The following is a 7,937-nucleotide window of genomic DNA, read 5'->3' on the forward strand; positions in this document are numbered from 1 at the left end:
TGTTTGTAGAGACCAAAGCTAAAACTGAATCTAACACAAGTTAAACCAAAACTCCATAATTAAAAATCCAATCCATCTCACAAAATTATAGGATTCCCTGATTGACAACTTAGATCGGGTGAGATGACTAAGAATCAAAATCAAATTTCAAATTAAAATTAATTAAGTTTTGAATTAAATAAATTAAATTTCAAATTAAATTAATTTAATTAAATTTCGAACTGAATCAGTTAAATTTTAAACTAAACAAATTTCGAATTAAATAACTAAAATGAATTACGATTAATTTACTATTAATTCTAAAACCAAATTAACCTGAAAAACTATTTTTAAAACTAACCTTAAATCCTACTCATTGTAGGAAACCAAGTGGATTTTGGACAGTGGTTGCTCCAAACACATGACTGGAGATCACACCAAGTTCACTCAACTCACCTACAAAAACTTAGGAACAGTTACCTTTGGAAACAACGACAAACTCAAGGTGATCGGAATAGGTAATATTGAACTAAAAATAGATTTCATAATTACAAATGTTCTACTTGTCGAGAATTTTAAATACAATCTCCTGAGTATAAGTCAATTGTGTGATACTAGGTATAAGGTTAAATTTCTATCCACAGAGTGTTTAATCAAACATCTAGATAATCCTACTATAAGCCTAAAAGGTTTTAGAAAAGACAACATCTATGCTATCAACTTAACCACCTCTTCAATTAAGTGTTATTTAACACAAAAAGAAGAGACTTGGTTATGGCATAGGAGAATGTCTCACACCAACTTTAGAAATATAAGCAAATTAAATGGACTAGTGAGAGGCTTACCGAAATTACCTAACCTAGATTCAACCATATGTAATGCTTGTCAACAAGGTAAACAAACAAAATCCACTCACAAACCAACCAATCAACTACAAACCTACTCGATATTAGAACTTCTACATTTAGACCTTTTTGACTCCCATGGGGTCAAATCCATAAATGGAAACCTATACTGCTTAGTAATAATAGATGACTATTCTAGGTTTACTTGGGTTAAATTCTTAAAACAAAAAGACGAAACTTTTGAAATCTTTGCAAACTTTTGCAAACAAATTGAAAATGAAAAAGGTATTAAAATTAAAAGAATTAGGAGTGACAACGGGGGAGAATTTAAAAATCATAATTTCAACAAGTTCTGTCTTGAGAATGGCTACCATCACGAATTTTCGTGTCCTAAAACCCCCCAACAAAATGGAATTGTAGAAAGAAAAAATAGAACCTTACTAGAAGCCTCTAGAACTATGTTAAATGAATATAACCTACCTAAATATTTTTGGGCAGAAGCTGTAAGTACAGCCTGCTATGTGCAAAATAGAACAACATTAAATAAAAGACATAATAAAACTCTCTTTGAAATATTTTATAACAAACAACCCAACATAAAATATTTTAAAGTATTTGGGTGTCCAGCCTACATCTTAAACACTAGAGAACACTTAGGAAAATTTACATCTAAAGTAGAAAATGGAATTTTTGTAGGATATTCTCTAAACAGTAGGAGTTACAGAATATATAATAAAATTACGCTAAAAATCGAGGAAACCACAAATGTAAAATTTGAAGAAACCCAAGAACAAACTCAACTTCAACCTGTTGAAAATAATAATTCTAAAGAAACCAATCAATCCCTAGATCATGAAGAAGATGAACACACTCAAGCAAATCAACCTCCAAGAACTATAAGAATCAACCCTAACCATCCAACTGATCAAATAATTGGTGACCCAGACCTAAGGGTTCAGACCAGATCATCCTTTAGGAACCTAAGTCAAATTTCCCTGATTTCAAAAATTGAACCCAAAACTGTAGCTGAATCCCTACTTGATCCAGATTGGATCATTGCTATGCAAGAGGAACTAGCTCAATTTGAGCGTAATGAAGTTTGGGATCTAATTCCACCACCTAAAGATAAGAAAATAATAGAAACAAAATGGGTATTTAGAAACAAATTAAGTGAATCTGGAGAAATTACTAGGAATAAAGCTAGGCTAGTTGCTAAAGGGTTCAGTCAAGTTGAAGGACTTGACTACGATGAAACCTATGCCCCAGTAGCCAGATTAGAATCCATTAGAATGCTACTAAGTTATGCAACCCATAAGGGATTCAAACTATATCAAATGGATGTTAAATCAGCCTTTCTCAATGGACTAATAAAAGAAGAAGTTTATGTAGGTCAGCCTCCTATGTTTGAAAATCTAGAACATCCTGATTATGTTTTTAAATTAAAGAAAGCATTATATGGACTTAAACAAGCACCTAGGGCATGGTATGAAAGGCTAACATCTTACCTAACATCCAAAGGATTCAACCAAGGTCAAATTGACCCAACCTTGTTTGTTAAATTACTAAAAAATGACATATTTATAGTACAAATATATGTAGATGATATAATATTTGGTTCAACTAACTCAGACTTTCTAGAAGAATTTATCAACCTAATGGAACAAGAATTTGAAATGAGTTTAGTAGGAAAATTGACATATTTTCTAGGATTACAAATTAAACAAACAAATGAAGGAAATTACATTTATCAACATAAATACACTAAAGAATTACTTAAAAAATTCGGAATGGAAAATACAAAAGAAATAAAAATACCCATGGCAGTAAACACAATCTTAGACAATGACCCAAATGGAAAACCAGTAGATCTAAAGTATTATAGAAGTGCAATAGGCAGTCTATTCTACTTAACTGCAAGCCGACCTGATATCTTATTTGCAGTTAGTATGTGTGCAAGATACCAAACCTGTGCTAAAGAATCCCATTTGACTCAAGTCAAAAGGATTTTTAGATATCTTAAGGGAACAACAAATGTAGGAATTTGGTATCCTAGGACCAGTGACTTTGAATTAATAGGATATTCTGATTCAGATTATGCTGGATGCAAATTAGACCGCAAAAGTACAAGTGGTGGATGTCAACTGCTAGGCCCATCACTTGTTAGCTGGTTTAGTAGAAAGCAACATTGTGTTGCACTATCTACAACTGAGTCAGAATACATAGCCATAGGAGAATGTGTAGCCCAATTATTATGGATGATGCACACCTTAAAAGATTTCAACTTAAAAGTCACAAATGTAAAAGTTTTAATTGACAATATTAGCTCAATAAATCTAACAAAAAATCCAGTGCATCATTCAAGAACCAAACACATTGAAATCAGGCACCACTTTATCAGGGATCATGTTACTAAGGGTGACATTGAGCTCAAATACGTTGAGTCCAAGTCAAACTTAGCTGACATATTCACTAAACCACTCCCTGAAAATGAATTTAGTCATTTACGTAGAAAACTAGGAATGTGTCTAATAGACTAGGAGTTTCGAATTTCAAAAATATTTTCAAAAATGATTGGTTTCAACTCATAGGTTCAAACATGTGTCATTTTTAAAACCTTCCTTTTTTTTAGATTTTCAAATAAAGTTTTAGCCTTAGACTAGTTCAAAATCCTTAGAGAACATGTACCCACAGGACTAGTTTTGAGCATCTCACCAAAACCCTAGGCTTACCTTGCGTGTGTTTGACAAACATAGAAAGGGGTGAGATGCATAGGTCATTTGCCTAAGACTTAAGATGCTTATTTCAGTGCATCGACATAAGTCTGGGCGTTAAATACAAAATATATATTAATCAAGCTAAGGTTGACCTTAACTTGACTAACCAAGCGAAAGCTGCTATCTTTTGATAAGTCAGTCAGTAACAAACTGGTTAGACATTTGATTTAATGTCAGGTTCAGGGGGAGAAATACAACTACTTCAGTCTTTCAAATTAAAATTATTTCTGAAAAAGAATTTTACAAAATCATTTTAAAACTCCTTTATCTACTGTGAATATTTTAAAATTGTGTTTGCAAACTAACTCGTATACAATAAGTTATATTGGGTTTCACTTTTTATTGAAAATTGATTTTTCAATTTAACTTAGTTTTGAAAATTAAATCTAGTTCTCAAAATTTGATTGTACTTGATTTGAAAGTTAAATTTTGCAAAAATGAGTTTTAAAAAAAATTTTACTTTTGAAAAATTATGGAAATTAGATGTTTTCAAAACTTAAGTTTACAAACTAAGCTTCTCAAAATCATTTTCCTCAATTTTAAAAATTGAATCTTTTACAAACTTAGTGTTGAAAAGTAAATTTCAATAAGTTTTTAAAAAATAAAATTTTCAAACTTTGTTTTGGAATTGTAACGACCCAATTTTCCCTATTTCAAGTTTTAAAAGTCCATAAAAATATTTGGAAATACTTTTAAAATATTCTAGAGATTTTTAGGAATTTTTAGAGTATTTTTACATAATTTTTGGAGGTCGTTTAGTAGGGTTACAAAAAGAAAGAAGTTTTAAAAAAAAACGTTGAAGGTGAGATTCGAACCCACGACCTCGGGTCGGACTGACCCAAGCAAAACCAGCCCAACCAGCTGAGCTACACGGTTTTATTAATCTTATATGGTGAGAACTATGTTTATAGCATAGCTAATGATTTGGGAATTAATTGGAAGAAAAATGGTTGCAGCCGAGACTCGAACCCGTGAGCTGCGCCTTGAGCAAAACGCAGCCAACCAACCGATCTGCAATTGTTTTGTGATCAAGAAGGGAAGCGAATATATTTAAGTAGTAGTTGATGACAGAAGTTTTTGGGTATTAAAAGGAGAACTTAGGTTTTAGCCGAAACCTAATTTTCCTTCTCCCCTTTCTCCTCTCTCGCGACGGCGGCTTTTCCCGAGCGAAACCAGAGACGAGGCTAGGGCATCGTCTCCGGCACCGGCCAAGGGGTGTTTCCACGTGATTTTCACACCGTCGAGATCCTCTCGTTGAGGAGAAGCCATAAGCACGAAGCAGAGGCCGAAAGCTTGAGTTATCCGAACCCTAGCAGCCATCTTCTTTGGTTATAAGTCCAAGAATAGCGAGGTGAGTTGCTACTCACCTGCAGTAGGAGTAGTTCCGCGAGTTTTGATTTGCGAACGAGCTCTGATTTGGTGTTCCTGCACCTTCCTGTTGTTCGGCTGGTTTCCTTTGGGTTCCTGCGATTTCTGGTGTTTAAGTTAGATCAGTGAAGCTCTGTTTTCTTATTGTAATGAGATTTCTGGCCGGATTTGAATTTGGTGAAGCATTTGTGTTGCCGGCATTTCCATAAGCAGCATTTGTAGATCATAGTTTCCTTTCAAAAAGGGGCACGAACAGTCCCTTTCGAAGCTTACTGTTAAGTTTTGTTTGTGCATGTCCATGGGCAAGAACAACCCACAATTTCATAGCAGTTTAGATCTTGTGATGACTTAGTAAGCATGATATTCCGTTAATTCCAAGTATGATCAGCTTAAAATTCTTTTGCTGTGTAGACCTTTCATTTGCTATTAAATGGGCATGATCAGATTTCATTTAGCCTTGTAGTTGCAAGTTTTGTTATTGGGATAGTAGTGTATTGAGGTCACAACCAATGTTAAACCATTCTCACTGTCCTTATTTGGATACTACAGCAATAAACTTTAGAACCAACGTAACTGGGGAGTGTTGGATCCTTATGTAGCTAAATGCTTAAAGTTATAGTCATGAATAGGTAGACTTTGATAAAACTGGTCTCCAATTAACAGAAGAAAGAATGCTATCTCCTAGTCCACAACATGCACATTTTCTCATACTTAACCCTTGCTTAAGTTCTGAATTACATGCTTAAATGCTTACCCAACAAGGAATGTGCATATTATGATCAGATCTAGGCTAGCTTGATAGCATACAACCCCAAACATTTTATTAAAGGTAATAACACTACCAAGCTTGAACTCTTTTATGATTAGCATAGTATGCAGATTTTTCTAAGCTAGTATGCAGATTTTTAATAAGCAGATTTTGTAAGTATAGCATGCAGATTTTTTTATAAGTATAGTATGCAGATTTTTAATAAGCAGATTTTCATAAGTATTGCTTGCAGATTTTGATAAGTATTGCATGCAGAACCTCAGTTTTAGAACAGATTTTTTATAGCTTACAGTGCAGAATTTTGATTAAGCTTGTATGCAGATTTGTCTTTTTGCCTTGAAAGTTTAGAATTGTTTAAGCATATCAGATTTAGAACTTGTTTAAACATTTTAGCTTAGTAGAAGCATTCCTTTATTGGAAGTATTAATGAGAACAAGTATTTTACTTGAACAAGTATAAGAAAGTACTAAAGAAAAGAAAGAAAAGGCCAAGGCCTTAAGTAGATCCTAAAGTCAAGACTTTAGGGATTTTGGCACACAGGGTGCTTATTAAAATGCCAAGACATTTTATTATAAGAAGTATTTAAAGATAAAAGTATTTTACTTTTTAATGGCATGTACCGGACACAAGTTCCAAGGGATGGGCTCCAAGTTGCCCCTAGACATAAGGTCTAGAAGTGTCTTAATGGTTTTGGGATTAGCTACCTCAATTCTCATTAAGAAAGGGATGGGCTCCAAGTTGCCCCTAGGCACATGGCCTAGAAGTATCTTAGTAGTTTCGGGATTAGCTACCTCGATTCTTATTAAGAATGCGCGCAAAGTGGTACAATGCCGGGCCCAAGAGAAGTTGATTATTATTTTGAAGTATAAAAGTAAAAGTTTTTGGAAACAAATGAAACAAACATCAAATATGTTTAGAATTAGAAAGTTTAGCTTCTTGTTATTTGAAGCATGCAGTATCAGTTTTCATTTGCTTCCTTATGAGTTTATTTGAGCATGACTATATGTCTTATCATTTAGTTGATTTCTTGCTATTAGATTATTTAGCATGATTAGTTTTATTTGCTTTTCAGCATGCAGTTATAGTTTTATTCTTGTATAGCATGAGTAGCTATACATTTTTAGTATTTCAGTTAGTATGATTCCTTTATTGGATTATGAGCATGATTAGCTATACATGTTTAGTATTTCAGTTAGTATGATTCCTTTATTGGATTATGAGCATGATTAGCTATACATGTTTAGTATTTCAGTTAGTATGATTCCTTTATTGGATTATGAGCATGATTAGCTATACATGTTTAGTATTTCAGTTAGTATGATTCCTTTATTGGATTATGAGCATGATTAGCTATACATGTTTAGTATTTCGGTTAGTATGATTCCTTTATTGGATTATGAGCATGATTAGCTATACATGTTTAGTATTCCAGATAGTATGATTCCTTTACTATTTATGAGCATGAGTAGCTTTACATGTTAGCATTCAGTTTTAGCATGTTTTTATTTATATACATGCATATCGAGTTTTTGTGAGTAGATAGCGCTCACTAAGCTTTATGCTTATAGACTGCACTTCCTCCTACTGCAGATAAAGGAAAGGAAAAGATTTAGCAAGGAAGGCGACAAGGTGGTGGTGATGAAGGTGTGTGATGGCTGGACTATGGAGAGATCATGAGTTTGCTAAGGAGTTGTTAAAACTTACCTGATTAGAGTTTCCTTTTCTTTCTCTTTAGTGCTATGATGAAGTTGAGATTGTAATTGAGTCTATTCCGCACTTTGTTATGTTTTATTGTTGGAGTATTATCTGTTTACTATTGCTAGAGTAGTTTCAGTCTTCTTATTGAGTTATTATACTGCGTGGTTGAGTGATTATATGTTCCAGCCACCTGTGGCTGAGTATATATTATTTGTATTGTTGATTTGGTCACCGGTACAGAGGAGACTCTGCCGAAATTTTTCGGTAGGGATTTCTCGTAGTTAAGTAGCGTACCGGTTAAGTTGAGTTAGTAGTTAAGTAGCGTCCACCCTTAGAGAGTAGTAGTAGTAGTAAGAAGGGTGGTCGTTACAGGAATTTTGATTTTGAACACTTATGTTTGAAAAACATTTCAAAGTTGAAACGTGTTTTGAAAATTTAAAACTTGATCTTGAAATTTAGAACTTATATACTTATATTTGAAAATTAGACTTTCTAAACTTAGCT

This window comes from Zingiber officinale, chromosome 5A, assembly GCF_018446385.1.
Source record: "Zingiber officinale cultivar Zhangliang chromosome 5A, Zo_v1.1, whole genome shotgun sequence".
Lineage (NCBI taxonomy): Eukaryota > Viridiplantae > Streptophyta > Magnoliopsida > Zingiberales > Zingiberaceae > Zingiber > Zingiber officinale.